General features: G+C 32.5%; 1 protein-coding gene and 4 non-coding genes across 14 annotated transcripts in view; 1 reads left to right on the plus strand and 4 right to left on the minus strand.

Annotated features, from left to right (window-relative positions):
* LOC117176271 (protein furry) overlaps window positions 1-19,121 on the minus strand; it is a 248,667-nt gene that overhangs the window by 83,970 nt on the left and 145,576 nt on the right. The window lies entirely within an intron of this gene.
* Window positions 7,551-7,623, minus strand: Trnaa-agc. The gene has a single exon. It is a non-coding gene; the product is annotated as a tRNA-Ala (tRNA).
* On the minus strand, window positions 9,566-9,638 carry Trnaa-agc. The gene has a single exon. It is a non-coding gene; the product is annotated as a tRNA-Ala (tRNA).
* On the minus strand, window positions 9,715-9,787 carry Trnaa-agc. Its single transcript has one exon. It is a non-coding gene; the product is annotated as a tRNA-Ala (tRNA).
* On the plus strand, window positions 10,845-10,917 carry Trnaa-agc. Its single transcript has one exon. It is a non-coding gene; the product is annotated as a tRNA-Ala (tRNA).

Here is a 19,121-nt window from a genome sequence, read left to right on the forward strand (position 1 = left end):
ATCGTTGTTTGAAGGCACGTATTTCGACATTTTCAAGAGCGAAAAAAATCACGATGTCATATGAAACTTGAAATGTTTGGTATTTGATATTGTTGACAGATGCCAATACGCCAATTAGCACAAATGGTAAGTTCCGACAGTGCCTACAAGTGTGCCTACTGGCCGCTAGATGGCAATACCGGTTTCACATGTATACACCTGGTATTACAAATTATTATTGAATATTCACGGAGAAAAAGATATCGCACAATAATATCGCAAAACCTCTATATTGCAAGAAAGCGCAATATAACGTACAATCAGGTCCCGGAGCTTTGTGCGATATTATAATGCACTAATATCAAAGAAAAAATGAAGTCAAATTGTGTTGCTGTCGTCTGCTACGGCCTCCTCAGCAGCAATGGGAAAAAGGCTGAGTATGAGTGAGTTCGAGCTATAAATCGGGACACCAGCTTTAAAACAATCACAGAAAAAAGTAAAAAATTGCTGCAGATAAGACCTGCGACGGTTAATGATTAAACATATTTCGGCGAAAGTTTCACTGAGGTTAGGAAAATAATTCTGAACTCGTAGACTGCGTCGCGCTGAAGTGAGCAAATTTCAGTAAAACATGTAGAATCAGTAGCAGATGACACGGAAAAAAATTTGTTGTTACTGATATATCTCCTCCGAGATAAATCACATTATTGTAAACCAATTAGAACTTATTTAATACCATTTATCAAAAGCGCAAAATGAAGTCCCTGAAAAATGAAACACGGAGACGTTTTTTTGGCCAAAGTCGGTTTTATTTTTCAACATACTCTCCTTTTAGGTCGATACAGCGAGACCAACGATTTTCTAACTTTTTGATACCGTCCGAAAAGTACTCGATCGGAAGGTCTCCAAAATACGCCTCAGTTTCAGCTACGTGCTCCTCATTTGAGTAAAAACGCTTACCGGTGAGCCATCTCTTCAGGTTAGGGAACAAGTAATAGTCGCTGGGGGCCAGGTCTGGTGAATACGGTGGCTGAGGAAACAATTCGAAGCCGATTTCATACAATTTTGCTTGTGCAACTAAACATGAATGAACAGGCGCATTGTCGTGATGATAAAGCGCTTTTTTCTTCTTCAAATGCGGTCGTTTTTCGGCGATTTCGATTTTCAATCGGTCCAGTAATGATGAATAGTATGCTCCGGTTATGGCTTTATCTTTCTCAAGATAGCCCACGAATATTATGCCATGTGCATCCCAAAATACGGAGGCCATAAGCTTTCCGACCCATTGTTGCGTTTTTGGACGCTTCGGAGCACTTTGGCCCGGTGGAACCCACTGTTTTGCCTATTGCGTTGACTCAGGAGTGTAGTAGTGTATCCAGGTTTCATCCATAGTTATGAATCGGCGCAAAAACTCGGTCGGCTTACGCGAAAATAATGCCAAATTCAGCTGGGAAGTTGTCACACGAATTCGTTTTTGGTCCACTGTGAGCCAACGCGGCACCCATCGAGCGCAGAGCTTCTTCATGCCCAAAACTGAATGCACGATATTGCCCACACGTTCCAATAATATGCCTACAGCATTAGCTACCTCTCTTGATTTCACTTTGGGATAATTCAACATCATATCATGGATTTTTTCGACATTTTCTGGTGTAGTGACCTCTTTTGGGCGCCCAGATCGTTCAGCATCAACTGTGCTCGTACGGCCACAACGAAACTCGGTAAACCACTTACGAATCGTTCCAATCGACGGTGCAGAGTTCGGGTAATACTTATCCAGCTTCGCCTTGGTCTCGGATATCGTTTTCTTGCGAAGATAGTAGTGTTTGATCAAAACTCGAAACTCCGATTTTTCCATATTAAAAAGAACTAGGAGGTTAGTCGCTTCTCAGTGCTGTAACTTGTAAATGCGTAAACATAAATGGCTGAAGTTTTGACAGGCGTCATTTGAAGGATCAAGCTCTACAAAAATGGTTCACATTAGTGAATACTAATGCCATCTCTTAGAATTTTCAGGTACTTATCAGACTGCCTAGTAACTGACAGGTGGGAATCCCTATTTCACTAAAATTTAATGAAGTTAAACGACGCTGAATAGTGCTGGCGTCGTAATTGTTGCTACACCTTGAATAAAAATGGAGCGATTATAAGATGAAAGATTAGCCAGACAAGGTTAAAATTCGAAAATTATTCCAAATTATTTCAAGATATTTTAAAAGATTTAAAAAAATCGATATATATATATTTTTTCGAAGATTTCGAGAGATTTATCAGACTTTAAAGAATTTTAGAAGACTATTTATATTTTTAATTTACATTAAAATTTTAAAACTCATTTAAATTCTACTGAGTTTCCTGAAAGTCCGTTCAAATACTTCAAAATATTTTTAATTGCATGAAAATCCTTGAACTCTTGAATTTTTTTAAAATCATTTTAAATACTTTGTAAGATTTTAAATTCGTTTACTCACTTTTTACACCAGATTAAATCCACTAAAATGCCACAAAATCCCTTAAAATCACTAAAAATCTCTTGAACTCATAAAAAGTATTTTAAAGTCTTTGTAATCTCTTGAAAATTCTTGTACTTTTTAAACTCTTCTAAAATCTTTTAAAATTCTCTAAAATTACTTGAAATCTTTAGAAATTCATTTATAAACTTTAATCTTTTTTAATTTAAAAGAATTTTTAAATCCCGTTAAATTATTTTGAAATCTATTAAAATCCTTTTAAACACTTTAAAATATTGTTTAATTACACAATAATCCATAAACGCTTTTGAAATTTCTTAAGATTTTGTTAAATTATTTTAAATAATTTGGAATCGTCAAAAACTTGTAGAGCGCAAAGCGAAATTGAGAAATTTGTCAAAATATTGGTGAATATATTTAGGGATATTTCGAAATATCAAAAATATTTGAGATTATAAAGTATATCCAGAATATCAAGAATACCAAGGATATCTAGGAGTAGTGAAAGAATACGTCTATGGGAATATTTAGTAAATGTATCAGGAATATTGGAGTGATCGACCCCTCGCCATATAGAAATAAATTATTTTAAACTATCAGATTTTGAAGAAACAATTTTTTATTGTAAGTAGATGTTACATTCAAATCTTTGGTATATATTTATAACCATCGGCGATCTTTTTAATAGTGGTTACAAGTAAACTTTCACCAATTTCAGTTTTTTGGAGAATAACGTACAAATAACATTCATCGCAGACCGAATCCATTTGAAATCAGGCAGGGCCCTAAACTTGAAATCGCAAAATCTCTCGAGGGCGAAATACGTTGTTTTTTAGAGGAAACTATACTTTTTTATATTTTCAATATTTGAAGAGAATAATTAAAAAGATTTTCTTAAAAACCCTACCTTTTTATTTTTCTCAATATTTTTTTAAAGTTTCTACTAATAAAAGAAAGGCATCTCTTAGCAGCATTATGCAAGCCAAACCATTTTTGATGCCGGGAGAATTTTTTTTTGCTAAAAGTAAAAGTAAAAGAAAAAGAGGCATTTTCATAGAACTTTTTCAGACGTGCAAACTTTCATCTTAACATTTTTCGTATCTATTATTGTTTCCAAGAAAAAGTAGAAAATTCGATTGTAACAAAAAAGAATTCTCCTGGCTACAAAAGTTATTGAGCAAGCATCAAACTTATAAGATATTTTCATTATAAAAGTACAAGCTCAAAAAAATATTGATAACAAATTTAAAGTTTGTTTTTTGAGGAAATCGTTTTTAATTTTTTCAGAAAAACCGTTGTCATTTTGTTAATTTTGAACCTTTTATAAATTTTTCTATAGATTTTGAAAGAAGACGATGAGCGATATTATATCAAACATAAAATAATGAATATCTCAGGCCAAAAGTTATAGAGTTTAAACGAAAATATTCTGATTTTTTTTTTAAACAATGCAAAAATTCCAATACGCATAACTTTTTAAGAAAAAATTCTGTTTGAAAAACAGAAAAATACGTATCGCCTTATTTTCTTTAAAGCAGTAGTCGTTAAAATTAACCAAAATCTTTAAATGAAATTTCAATTCTTGAAATTATCAATAATATTCAAACGATATGCAGTGGTATAATGATGAATGGATAAAACAGATGCGTCCTAAGAAAAATTCAATGATTTTTTATCAGTTTTTGAATTAACTCCGGCATCCAGGTTGGTCCGGTATTGTTACCCAGTGTTGGCCCGACAATGGCAGCCAAGCCTTAGCTGCCAAGTCAAGGCCATAGTTATCAATCCGGCAATGGCATGAATATGGCAGATAGATTTGGTCCAATACTGGTATCCAGTGTTGGGCCGACAAAGACTGCCAAGTGCAGACCATAGTTATCATTCCGTCATTGGCGCGATATTGGCAGCCGAGCTTCGGCAATATTTTTGCCGACTATGGGCCAAGGTTGGGCCGTATGTGACTTCGAACTTTCAGCCATCCAATTTTAATCTTTTAAAATTGAAATTGTTTAATGAGGGGTCACTCGCTTTCATTAAGAAAAAGGTCAAGAAAATATAATCCATTACATTTTTGTCATGAATTATTCTTTATTCAACTTCTAGGCTGAAATTTTGTTGTTATACCAAAGTTTAATTATATTTATTATTATAGTGATTTATCCCATTTTCATCAAAATTAGATGGTATTGTTTTATGTGAAAAACTGACTATCGCGGATTTCTTTAATTTCCACGTTTTGAGACACCCTGTACCCGAAAATCCAGTTTTATGATGGCGTTTGTCTGTCTGCCTGTCGTTGTCGTTGTCGTCCTTGTCGTCGTCCTTGTCGTCGTTCTCGTCTTTATACCGGCTAGTTTTTAAGACTAACCTGGTTACGTTACAATTTGACACACAGTCTCAGGGACCAAAAAGAAAGATCGAGTTCATTAACAAAATATTTTAGATACAAATTCAAAAAGAGCATTTACAAAATGTTTGAGACCATTTTATTCAAGATCTAAAAATTCAATGTACGGCTATTCGTAGTACTCAGATAGTCGAACAATTTATCCTTGCGACTTTTTTTTAAATAAAAAGAAAATGTTCGAGTTATATCATCTACAAAATTAAAAATGCACTGTCTTGTTACGGAATTTTCTGTAATTTTAAACCCATTTCCAGCTCACTCAGGGCTAACGTTAAGGAATTTTTCGTAATTCTAGTCCTTTTTCCAGCTTGTTCGGGGCCAAGGTTACGGAAAATTCTCCAATCGCAGACTGTGTCAATTAAAAAATAAAAGAAAATGAAAACTTTAGCTAAACACCGCACGATAAAAAAAAGTCAAGAAGAAAAAAACTTTGTTTTTTGAAAATCCGGCCAGATTATCATAACAACTTTTTAAATTTTCGTGAAAAATCGAAAATTAAAATTTTGATTGCATAAATAATAATGAATATTCCAAATTTTTATTTTGTGGCCAAACTATGCAAGATATAAAAAAACAGATGAAAAGACAAAAATTATGCATTCAAAAAAGATCTACAAATTTGTTAAACCACTTTTTACATTTTTGAACAAACGAGACAAGCTATGAAAAAAATAAATAGAACAAACTTTCTTATCCAAAAAATCTGCCCGCGTCGCGGGCACATGCTCATCGGGCGCTGGGCGCGTGAATCGCTTCGCTCGCAAATTTGAGCGCACCTACGGCGCGCGACGGTTGAATCTCGGCTTCAAATTTTGATTTTCAATTGATTAAAAAAAATTTTTAAACGCTATAACTCTGAGAATTTTCTTTTTATCGAAAAAAGTCATAAGGATAAATTGTTTGTTCTGTTTAATAATATAAATATCCGTACATAGAATTTTCAAATTCAGAAAAAAGTGGTCTCAAAAATTTTCAAATTGCGTTCACTTTTTAAATTTTTATCAAAAATGGCTGGTTCACGAACTCGTCCTTTCTTTTAGGATCTAAAAAGTAAGCCAAAGAAGAATTTGATTCGTTCATTTTTTCGAGAGTTATCGCGTTTACGGGCGGACGTCCGGACGGACAGACTGACAGACAGACGCCATTGTGAAAACCTGATTTTCGGATTTAGAGGGTCTCGAAACGTGGAGATCCGTTAAAAAAGTGTGATGTCAAATTTCTGATAATTCTAATACTTTCTCAATCATAAATGATGAGAATGTAAAAAGAGCAACAAAATTGTCATTAATAATTTCTTTTGAAGTAAGGTATTTTTTGTTTTAATCGTAAAAAATAACATTAAACAAAAAAACATTAAATTTTTAGAAAAATAACACAAGAGACGAAGAAGATGAAAATACAAAAGTTGTTCAACCAAAAAAGATCTATGATGCGTATTTTAAGTTTAAATAGTAAAAAATAAAATTGAAAATAAACGAATTAAATTTACGAAAAAATAACATAAGTTGCAATAAAATGTTTAATAAAAGTTTTTAAATTGGATGATCACTTTTTTCAGATATAAAAACAAGACAATAAAAATACGTATGTTTCAATACCAATGCATATTATGAATTGTAATAATACAAATTTTTTGAAATGATACGTTTTTCAGGGTAGCTATAAGAATCAAGTTTAATGCAAAATAAGAAACGAATATTAAAGTAATCATGAAAAATAATTTTTTTACTTTATTTTGCAATATCTGAAGAAGCAATCGCAGGCCGAGGTAAAGATATAAATGTAGTGTACATTTGATATAATAATGTTGAACATAATGAAGAATAGTTCTCATTTTTGATAAAATCAAGTGCAATGCAGGAGATACGCGATGAGAATCTGTTTGTAAAAGCAGAAGGAGCTTTAACAAAAGAGAATTCACAATCACCCAATTACATTTGTCGATGCTTTCACCTTTAATTTCAAAAGATGTGTGTACAAATGTTATCGAGCGCGAGATGAATATATTATCACATGGTCCCAATAACCATAAAATCTAGTTATAATTTGAATATACTTTTTTTAAACAAAATAAAAGTAACATCTAATGATAAACCTAATTCCTTTTCAACACTTTATAGTATCAAGTGGAATTTCAATTAATTTAGATTAGATAAAAACATGCAAATGGGCGTCACTTTTATCAGGACTGAGGTTTTGATTACTGTGTCGTTTATTTTATACATTTTCAAGCTTAAATCATACATCTGCAAGAAATTATCTTTAACCCTGACAATTAAATCAAAAGCTAATCACGTTTGACACATACGTTACAATGTTACCCATTTTTCCTATAGTTTCAGTATACCTTTTAGTCAGGCCATCACAAATTTGCAGATGCGCAATGAAAAGTACCAAAATTATTTTTTAGTTAGAACGCAGATCACACAAAATAAATTCTTTTAATTCATTCTTTATCAGAATGAACTAATCAGGTTCTGTTATCTTGCTGTACATTTTCATTATTGAACAGATTTGAATTTGACGAATTGATATATAAAAAAAATGGAAAATTCCAATCCTCAATCAAGATAATCTAGCTAATCGAGCACTCTACCATCTGAGCTACGCCCCCCTTGGATTTGTTAAAGTAAGTTTTTTTAAGGTACTCGTCTGACGCTAATTCAATAAAAGAAATGCAAAAAAAGACTTTTTGGAGGCGCCGGGTATCGATCCCGGTACCTCTCGCATGCTAAGCGAGCGCTCTACCATCTGAGCTACGCCCCCTGTGATTGAAGTTGTTAAAATAAGACTTAAATTGCAAGAAAGTGATCTACTTTCATTGCAAGGAGTAAAAAAAAATCTTTGGGTGGTGTGTGGACTACATTCTAGTACCTTTCACAGGAACAGCGAGCATTCCGCGCTAAGGCGTGTTCGCCTTACAATTTGAATCGCTGGATATATTTAGATATATTTATTTAGATATATTAGATATATTAGATATATTTAGCATCCTAGCCGGACGAGTGAACGAGATAAAATTACATTGATAAAAGTAACAGTAATTAATAATTCCAATAAAGTCACGAAACATGCAGCTCAATAGTAATAAAATTGAATATTTTGATCTACAGTTCGAGACTTGAAATTTTATTATGTAATATTATCTATTTTGACGCTTTTATTACATAATTACATAATTCTTAATGTTTAAAAGTACATATATATATATAAAATTTATGGATGACTTAAATATTATATAATTTTTAAATCCTCAATCAGGATAACTTTTTTTCAAGAAATAAATGATAGTCTAATTAATTCAAAACTATATTTCTTATATGACTTATACATATTCAAATATATGTATATATTTATTTATATTATATTGGATATTTCATAGTTTAAGTTATACGCATAGCGATAAAAAAAATCTTCTAAATACGATTTTTTTCGCAAAATTAAACTTTTGTTGATCGTAAGTCCTTCAAACATTTTTATAATTCAAATAAAAGTCTTCTGATTATAAAACTCCTTTTAAGTACTTTAACAGATAATGAATGATTAATAATGACATACGATTTATCATACCTGGGTGACAAAATTATGTATAGCTGTATCAATAGCTTATGATTAAACTGAAAATTATGTATAAACCATCGCAAAATAATGTGATAATGGGTTAAAATATATTTTTGACAGATTATACATAATTTTGACTCTATACATAAACTATCAACAGAATATACATACCTAACTTCTTCACCTGCGTTTTCACATTTTCAGTGTATATATCCAGATTTACAAGAAAAAAAATATGATTTTGAAATACTCGCGAAAAAGGGCATCAAAATTACATCAAAATTAACATGTTTAAAGAAGCTTTGTTTAACAATGTGGGTATAATAAACGGAAGGGTCTACGTGTACAAACAAAATCCAGCTATACATACCGAAATTTCTGTACAAATAGCTCCTTTTCCAGTTCCTCTGATTTGTACCGAAAAAATCTGGCTACCTGTACCGAAATTTCGGTACACGTAAATACGGCATAAAAAAACTTAAAAGGTATGAGTAGCTTATACTTCTTGCAATAATTATTTCAATATTTTTATATTATAATTTCCCTAATTGCTTTCCTACCATTATTTTATATAACTATTCCTATAATAGAGAAAAAATATAAGAAAACCATGATAGGAAAAACATTATGATCAACATATAATGATATAATGATCTTCTCTGGAATTTTGTATAAGTAGCATACAATATTTAATATTAAATATATGTATTTATTAATATATTACACATTATGTATATGCAATATAAAAAATACATTTTTCAATCAATTAAAAACTTTATTTAATTTTGTTTTTTGGAAAGAAAATATTCGTAATTGAGGATTTAAAATTGAAATATTATAGAATGCAATTATAAACTTTGAAATTCTGTTATTTAATCAAACCAACAAAATTCATAATATGACAATATAAATTTTCAAATCTAAGAATGTAGGTCTAATTATTGAACTTTGCTAATAATCACCTGTATGTTTTCGTGACTTTTTTGACATTTTCAAATACTGTTACTTTTATTATTACTTCAAAAATATTAGTATTCATTTTTGAAATCAGTTCATGTTCAGCCTAAAAATTATTTTAAAAACTAAATAGATTTAAGGAGATATTTCTACAATCATTTAAATTTAAATTAATAAGGATAAAAAAAAGTGTAGGCGCCGGGTATCGATCCCAGTACCTCTCGCATGCTAAGCGAGCGCTCTACCATCTGAGCTACGCCCCCTTTTGATTTGTTAAGGCAAATATTATTAAGGTACTCGCTTGACACTAATTCAATCAAAGAAATGTAAAAAAATGTCTGGAGGCGCCGGGTATCGATCCCGGTACCTCTCGCATGCTAAGCGAGCGCTCTACCATCTGAGCTACGCCCCCTGTCATTCAAATGGTTTAAATAAGACTCACGTTGTAAGAAAGTGATCTAGAATTAATCCAAGGAGTAAGCAACATTTTGAGGTGTGGAACTGCATTCTTGTACCTTTCACGTACGTATCGAGAATTCCGTGCTGAGGTGTGTGCGCCTCAGAATCTGGACCACTTGATCTCATATGGACCGGTTTTATCAATCGACAAGTCTAGTAGTAACAACTCATTCAAGAATTCACTTGATGTTCGCATTAAACTTCACTATTGAAAACAAGTTGAAAAAATTACTAAACGGTATAAAATAATTACAATAACATACTGACAAATTTTTTGAACACTAACATTTGGGGAACAAACGGTACTCAAATCATTGCAATTGAATTCAAGTTTCATGCTTGTTTACATGACAGAAACAATCCAACAGATTTCAAAATCTCAGAAAACGCGTATACAAATAATTCTCTGCTAATTAATGGGAAATTTGATATTTTTCAGAATCTTTAAGTTCCAAGTAGGTTTAAAAGTATCTTTAAGTCTGTCATTCTTGAATGAAAATGTCCTCCCAAAAAATATACAAATTTTAATTTTTTTTGTCGTTTCGTTTGAAACCGAAATCGTTCGAATCACAATTTGTCACAAAAATACGATAAACAGGGTCAGTCATTTTCAGTCGAATTTTTCCTATTAAATTCCGAAAGGGTATCTATTATAAAATTTCCTGCAAATAATTTTTTTTAAATCTGATTAGTATGTCTTGTTTCATATTCAACTATATCTATAACCACACATGAAAATGCAATTCTGAGCAGTATTTTGAAATAAAAAAATAAAAAAATTTGATTCTGAATACAAGTATTTACTAGATATTAATTTTTATATAATTCATGATATATTTTGTAATATTTTTTTCATACTGTAATTGTAAGACAGAATGGAGATTAATGTATTGCCATCCCAGAGAAGAGATTACTTTATTGTATGAAACGCCCTTAGGACATTTACTTTCAAATTTGAATGTAGCTAACTTTTATTGGTCCCGTTGAATGATTTATAAATATTTACCATCGGGGGCGTAGCTCAGATGGTAGAGCGCTCGCTTAGCATGCGAGAGGTACCGGGATCGATACCCGGCGCCTCCAAAAATATTTTTTTTTCATTTCCAGAAATTATATGACCATTTTAAACTTTGATCCATTTTTAAATCTTTTTTTAGCAGTCCTTAAGTTAAAGAATACCTCTAAGGCCAGAGGCCTAACAGTTTTTATTGTAGAAAAAACAGAAATTATAGGGGATATTTCGCACAAGTATTTTTTCTTACAAAAGTTCTTATTTTAATTTTTATACGGGTTTTGAAAAAATTGCCACTATCTGTCTTTTTTAACTTCAGTGGTTTAGACGTGGAATTGTAGGGTAAAGGCACATTAATCATTGCGGGCGTTCCTATTGTCGATTTCAAAGATTAAGTTCTTTCCATTTTCTTCATTGAGCTTGATTGAGACTTATTTAATATCTTTAATGAGGAAAAAATATAAGGTATTAATTTTAAAAATAGATTTCTCAGTAGATAATCATCAATTTAACATACTGATGTATGTAAAAAAATCTTTTGTTTAATTAATAGCTAAGACACCATATGTAGGTGTTAATAAATAAAAATTAATTATTTTTTGTATATTTGTGCATTTAATTATTGATTATCTACTATGGGTTCAATCTACTGTCGTGTAGTCTCCCTTATTGAAGTAATAGGTTAAAAGAAATCTATTATTTACCGTACAAAATAGTAGACGAATAAGAAAGATATTATTTTGATTCTTCCGAAGAGAAAAAAATCTGTCATATTTTAATTGACTGCCTCGTTAAAAATTTAACTGTTTTGACTGAAAAAACACTTTTTTTTAATGCACATTTTCGGGTTCAAAGTTCAACTGTTTTGTAGAAAATTTCAACTAGAAATGAGGGGCAGGAAGGTAGGGCAAGTGACAGAAATTGATGGGAAGGGGAGTAAAGTCAATTGCGGAGTGTGAGTAGAGGAAGAGTGAGAAAATAGAAAAGGGCAAGTAGAACAAGCGAGGAGAAATTATAGGAAAAGTAAAAAAATTAAGAGTGTCAGCAGGGGGAGTAGATATGCTGAAAATGAACTATTTTGTTGAAAATTTAAATGTTTTGTAGAGAATTCTTCTTTTTAAAATTTAGCTATTACAATTTTGGTTCATAATTCAATTATTAAATTTTCAATAAGACTTGCACTATTCGTTAATAATGACTGAAAAACATTTTTGGATTTAAAATTTAACTATTCAGTTGAAAGTGGAACTACATCCTTAAAAATTATTTTTTTAGTTGATAATTCATCATTTTAGTTGAAAATCCTTTTTTAATTTAATTATTTTGCTAGAATTTTTTTTACTGAAAATTTAACTATTTAATGTTCAGTTGAACATGTATCTTTTTTCAGTAAAAAAATGCAACTATTTGGTAGAAAATTTCTTTGTTGTTGAAACTGTCTTTTCTGATCGAATATTAATCTTCTTGGTGACTAATTCACCTTTTCGGGTAGAAAATTAATTTCTTTTGTGGAATATTCCTTTAAAAATTCAAAATTTTGTTTAAAATACATGTATTTTATTTAAAATAGATCTGTTTGGTTAAAAACTCATTTTTGTTGTTGAATGATCATCATCTTAGAGAATTTTACACATTTTAACCCGTTAACGACCAAACGTACGTTTTTCGGACACTTTTTTCGCGAAAGTTTCTGCTACCGAATCGATTGTTATCAAATTTCCAAACAATGATTTCCAATGTAAAATTTCCTGAACTTTCAAAATACGTTATCAAAATTGCAATAAAATTCAGAAATTCTCCGTGAAAGTACGTCTTGCGTACATGGACCCTCAGCTTCAAAATCCATAGATTAGTTTTCCGAAATCCAAGATGGCGATGTCCAATATGGCGGCTAAAAGCCACATTTTTTTGCTATTCTTTATTTTCCATATTGGAGCTGTATGTTCAAACAAATTCTCATACATGCATGTGTATAGGGGTTTTTGCGGTCGCTGATCACGAATCCGAGATTGTATTGTCCTACATCCAGATGGCGGATCCAATATGGTTCCCAAAAATTACTGAAAAATTTCGATTTTAATCAAATTGTGCATATGGGGGTTTTTGGGGCCGCTGATGACGAATCCATGATCAGATTTTAAAAATTCAAAATATCGGGTCTAATATGTCTACCAAAAATTACTGAAACATTCTGATTTTCATAAAAATTCGCACATGGGGTTTTTTGGAATCACCGATGACGAACCCATGCTCAGATTTTCAAAATTGAAGATGGCGGATCCAATACGGCTTCCAAAAATTATGCAAAATGGTCATAAGTTTCGTTTGGTTCGTTCTATTGTTTTTTCTCGGTCGATGCACTCTTCGCCGTTGCCCAACTCTTACCGCGTGAAGTTGAACATTTACAAGAGTCTTCATTTTATTTTTTTTTTTTATTGTTTTATATATTGGTTACTTTCTGTACTAATGGGCTTATTTTTATGAACCTGCGATTTCGGATTGCAATTACGGTTGGAAACAAATGAACACTGACATGCCTGAAGTTGGCACAAGGAACACGGGGAAAAATGGTTGGTCAAAGTTATATGGTCAAAATTTAGAGAGCCAGCAAGTCTGTCTACGTGATCGAACGGTCCTTTCAAATTTTTTTCGACATGGTTAAAAAAAAAAGTCTTATTTTATCGCCAGTCTGACTTTTATAAGAGCATCGCACTCACTTTCAGGGATAATTAAGGTATCCTATTCGGACTGTTCAATACGCACATATTGTTTTCACTCATTTCGACCATCCAAGAAGGAGCAGATAACCCACCGCGTATTGTCAATTGCTTGATTTTTGCGCGTCAATCATGCGCGTGAAAATTTAAAGGGTATTGCTAATTGGCTCCAATTAGCATAACGGACTCGTAGACCGCGTGGTGATATCTGTTAAAAAAAAGAAATTTTTTACCAACGATTTCAATGTAAAGTGAAGTATATTTATTAAGGATTCATTGAAAATATCTTATTCTGTAAGTACCTGTTTTAAATAAGTAATTAGAACGTTAATATTTTCTATAAGTAATGTGAGATTCAAGACATTTAATTATAATCTTTTTGAGGTTAATGTAAATTTGAAATAGATTATAATTTATTCAGTAGTCACTGAAAATTATAGCATTAATCGATTTAGGATAAACTTGACTTGTATTTATTAATTTAAAATTAATCATTATTTTTCAGTTCTGACATCAACTGCTGAGATTCATGCAAATACAGATGGCAGGGGCAGGGTCAATGCACTCGTGCTCCAACATCCAGTTGATGGAATCGAATATCTAAGAAAATCAGATCGACCATCTGAGACTTCCGAACCGACCCTTCACAATGATAGGGTCAGCCAACTTGAGATGACCGAGACGACGGTCTGAGACAATCGAGTCGTCTTTCTGAGATTGCAGATTTGGACCTCTGGTTTTTATTTTCTAGAGATAGCCGCTTTAGCCATATTTAAGAGCTGTCCTATAGTCGACCCTGGAATATGATCTGTCTGCACATTTATATGGCCAAACAGACCTTCCATTTTTCTCCGCGAACAAAGCGCTCGGCTCCCGTTTATAAACCATCGATTTCGGATTGAATTAAAGGTTGGAAAAAAAAAATTAATTCTGAGGAGTGAATCTAGGCAATATTTAATCCTAAAGAATACTTATTCGACTGAGACAATTCTATGGGCGAATTTGTGTGAAAATCGGAATGTTTCAGTAACTTTTGGCAGCCATATTGGATCCGCCATCTTGAATTTTGAAAATATGAGCCTGAATTCATCATCAGCTGCCCAACAAAATCCCATGTGCGGATTTTTATGAAAATCAGAAAGTTTCAGTAATTTTGGGCAACCATATTGGATCCGCCATCATGAATTGGGACAATATAATCTTGGATTTGTGACCAATGACCCCAAAAAACCCCATGCACATGCATGTATGGGAATTTGTTTGAAAATATAGCTCCAATACGTAAAATGAACAACAGTAAAAAAATTTGGCTTTTAGCCGCCATATTGGACATTGCCATCTTGAATTTTAGTAAACTAACCTATAGATTTTGAAGCTGAGTTCCCATGGACGCAAGAATTTCACTTTTGAGAGGTATATCTTTACAAATTCGAGATGAAAATAATCAAATAAAAATTTGATGGAATGAGAAATTCGTATTTCCTGTTAAATAATTTAATATAATTGCTTCATTTTGAATTTTATTGCAATTCTGATGTCACATTTCGAAAGTTCAGGAAATTTGACATTGGAATTCATAGTTTTCACATTTTTTAACAGTCGATTCGGTAGCAGAAAATGTCGCTAAAAAAGTGTCGGGAAAACGGACGTTTGGTCCTTAACGGGTTAAACGGTTTTTTTTGTAAAGTTTCAGAAAATGTTGCAATTTTTACTAGCGATTCATAAGTTCTAATAACGATTTTTAGTACATTACAACAAGTTTTACAAATTATCTCCATAACATTTTTAAATTGGAACCAAAATTAAGAAGTTCTAGAAAAGTAATAAGCGTATCAGGCTTCCGTGCAGGAGGACTGGGGTTCAGTTCCTAAGCCGATACTAATGCTATCTAGTGGAGATAGGACAAACTATAGCTCTATTCCGGCAACCCCTCCACCCTGTTTCTCCACCCATCCATGCTAATTTTAATATATTTTTTAAATTTAGATTTACAGGAAGAATAATTTACGTTGACAAACTGTTTCATGTAATAAAAAATATATAAAATAGCGCATTATCAAAAATGAATTGCGTTTTTTATATATTACATAACATGGTTTGCTTCTTCAAATTATTATTCCCATAATTCTAAATGAAAAAATATTTAAACAAAGACATTAAGCCTAACACTTAAGTACCACTCCGAACAGATCGTTCTCTTTTTCAATTTAAAAATAAAAATAATGTAAATTTGTTTCAAACAGAAAATGTAAATAATTTGGAGACGAGATTAATATAATCACTCACTCGTTATTTACATGTCCACCATGTTCCTATATTCCTGATCTTCCCCTTCTACCAAAGATATTATAAGCATAGATGCGGCACGGGGGGTCTGAGTGGGAGAACGACATATATATCTAAGGGCCTATCCATATACCACGTGGACAATTTTTCACCAATGTTTGCCCCCCCCCCGTGAACAGCTGTTGAATTTTGGAAAAACACCCCCCCTCCCCCTGTACTTTGTCCACGTGGACATATATTATGAAAATATAGATATTATTAGTCTTCCAAACGTCCGTCAACAATTCGAAATTCGTTAACTGGCTAACAGCAGTTCGTGCATTTTGCAACAATTTATCGTTTTTGGAAGAAAATTCGAGTGAAAAGACGTCATTTTAGTACTCTTCAAACCCACGGGGAATGATTGTTTGGATGCTAAAAACTAACAATAAGTTTGACTGGCAGCTCCTGAGTGGTGCCAAAGTTGGATGGCAGGCTGTCAAAAATTTGAGTGAAAAAACGTCATTTTAGTACTCTTGAAACCCATTGGGGATGATTTTTTAGGTGCAAACAACTACCTAGAAGTTTAAGTGGCAGCTCCTGAGTAGTGCCAAAGTTGACTGGCAGACTGTCAAACATGTAAAAATTCGAGTGCAAAAACGTAATTTTAGTACTCTTGAAACCCACGGGGAATGATTGTTTGGATGCTAAAAAATAACGAGAAGTTTGACTGGCAGCTCCTGAGTGGTGCCAAAGTTGACTGGTAGGCTATCAAAAATGTCAAAAAATCGAGTAAAGAAACATCATTTTAGTACTGTTGAAACCCATTGTTGCGAGCTGTGAATTTATGTAAAAAGTGAGATTTACGTAGTTTCTTTTTTTTATATACATATTAGTTTTAGAGAAGTGTCCTATACGCGGAGAAAAATGGATGTTCAAATGTAGATGTTCAAAGGGTAAGATTGTAGCACCTAATAGGCAGATATTCATGCCATACATTTAATATCTTTTTGAGATGTTAGGCGTAAAAATATTTTTATGTTAAACTGAAACACATTCAGATGTTAAAACCGTTCGAGCGCATGCGCATCGCGCATTGCAATTCCACGACTATATTTGAAAGCTATACCATATATATTCAATATGAAAATTATGGAATATTACAATCTTGGAACATTTCCAAAGAATAAAAATGAGATGTCCTTAAATAAAATTGGATAACGACTTTTTTCTGTGAAAAGAAGAGAACAACGATCTTATGTTTTAGGTTTATTGACTTAACACATTTGACAAAAGGTTTATAAATTTGAAATAAAATTTGAGTTTAACTTAAAATAGATAGAATATTTAATTCAGATTACAGACCATTCGTTCTCCGATTATTCATCCCCGTTTTTATTTTAAATTAGAAATATTGAATATAACCTCAACTTGACTGAATGCATCATCTGGTCGACATTTTATACCCTTTATCTGTTTTTCGTTCGTGTACGTACATTGAAGTTTAATTTAAAATTCATAAATAAGTTATCAATTAATTCCTTAAATGACCATAAATAAGTAAACTCCTCAATTATTAACAGACGTAATTTGACATAAACATACATGTAATATCTCGGATTTTTCAGTTGAACATTTTGAATGTTAGAGGGTAGCACTTCACTTTTTAAGATCTACAGATGCTAACTTCGGACATCTAGATTGTTGTCCTATAGTTAAACATATAATATGTTAACCCTGAACATCTAGATTTTACTTTTGAACATCCATTTTTCTCCGTGTAGATGAAAATTTTTTTTAATGAAAAGGACAAAACTTTCATTCGGTTGCTGATTAAAATGTCAGTCAATTTTGGCACTAATCAGGAGCTGCCCGTCAAATTCTTTGTTAGTTGTTTGCACCAAAAAAATCATGCTCAATGTGTTGAAAGAGTACTAAAATAGCTTTTTCTCACTTGAATTTTCGACATGCTAGACAGACTGCCAGTAAAATTTGACATTATTGAGGAACAGACAATCAATGATTATTTTAGTTTTTAGCACCTAAAGAATCATCTCCAATGCGTTTCAGGAGTACTAAAATCACTGTACTAATTTTCATCCTGTCATTTTTTATATGCTTGACAGTCTGCCAGTAAACTTTGGCACCACTCAGGAGATGCCAGTCAAACTTCTAGTTAGTTTTTAACATTCAAACAATCATTCCACCTGTGTTTGAAGAGTACTAAATGACGTTTTTTCACCGAATTTTTGACATGTTTGACAGCCTGCCAGTCAACTTTGGCACCACCGAGAAGCTGCCAGTCAAACTTCTTGTTAGTTTTTAGCATTCAAACAATCATTCCACGTGGGTTTCAAGAGTACTAAAATTACGTCTTTGCACTCAAATTTTTGACCAGTTTAACGATAAACTGTAGCAAAATGCACCAACAGCTGTTAGTCAGTCAACGAATTTCGAACTTTTCGCTAGGAAAACACAAGAATCTGAAATTTTAGTGAGTACTAAAATGACGTCCATACAATTGTCGCGAGCTCCCGGACAACAAGAAGTTTAAAAGGAGCACTGAATTGGCTGAAAAATTCGGATTAGCTTAGGAACGTGAACTTAAACATGATTTGAATTGCAAAGAAAAAGTCGTAAAAAACATAATTAATATAAAAATAAAAATTCTATTATGCACAAGCACAATATAAAAGTTCGAGTATACCTAGAGTACACCTTGTCTCATTTCAGTACTAGGCAGTCTGATAAGTCGCTGAAAAATGAAACACGGAGACGTTTTTTTGGCCAAAGTCGGTTTTATTTTTCAACATACTCTCCTTTTAGGTCGATACAGCGAGTCCAACGATTTTCTAACTTTTTGATACCGTCCGAAAAGTACTCGATCGGAGGGTCTCCAAAATACGCCTCCGTTTCAGCTATGAGCTCCTTATTTGAGTAAAAGTGCTTACCGGTGAGCCATCTCTTCAGGTTAGGGAACAAGTAATAGTGGCTGGGGGCCAGGTCTGGTGAATACGGTGGCTGAGGAACCAATTCGAAGCCGATTTCATGCAATTTTGTTTGTGCAACTAAGCATGAATGAACAGGCGCATTGTCATGATGATAAAGCGGTTTTTTCTTCTTCAAATGCGGTCGTTTTTCGGCGATTTCGATTTTCAATCGATCCAATAATGATGAACAGTATGCTTCGTTTATGGTTTTACCTTTTTCAAGATAGCCCACGAATATTATGCCATGTGCATCCCAAAATACGGAGGCCATAACCTTTCCGACCCATTGTTGCGTTTTTGGAC

Source organism: Belonocnema kinseyi, chromosome 7, assembly GCF_010883055.1.
Source record: "Belonocnema kinseyi isolate 2016_QV_RU_SX_M_011 chromosome 7, B_treatae_v1, whole genome shotgun sequence".
Lineage (NCBI taxonomy): Eukaryota > Metazoa > Arthropoda > Insecta > Hymenoptera > Cynipidae > Belonocnema > Belonocnema kinseyi.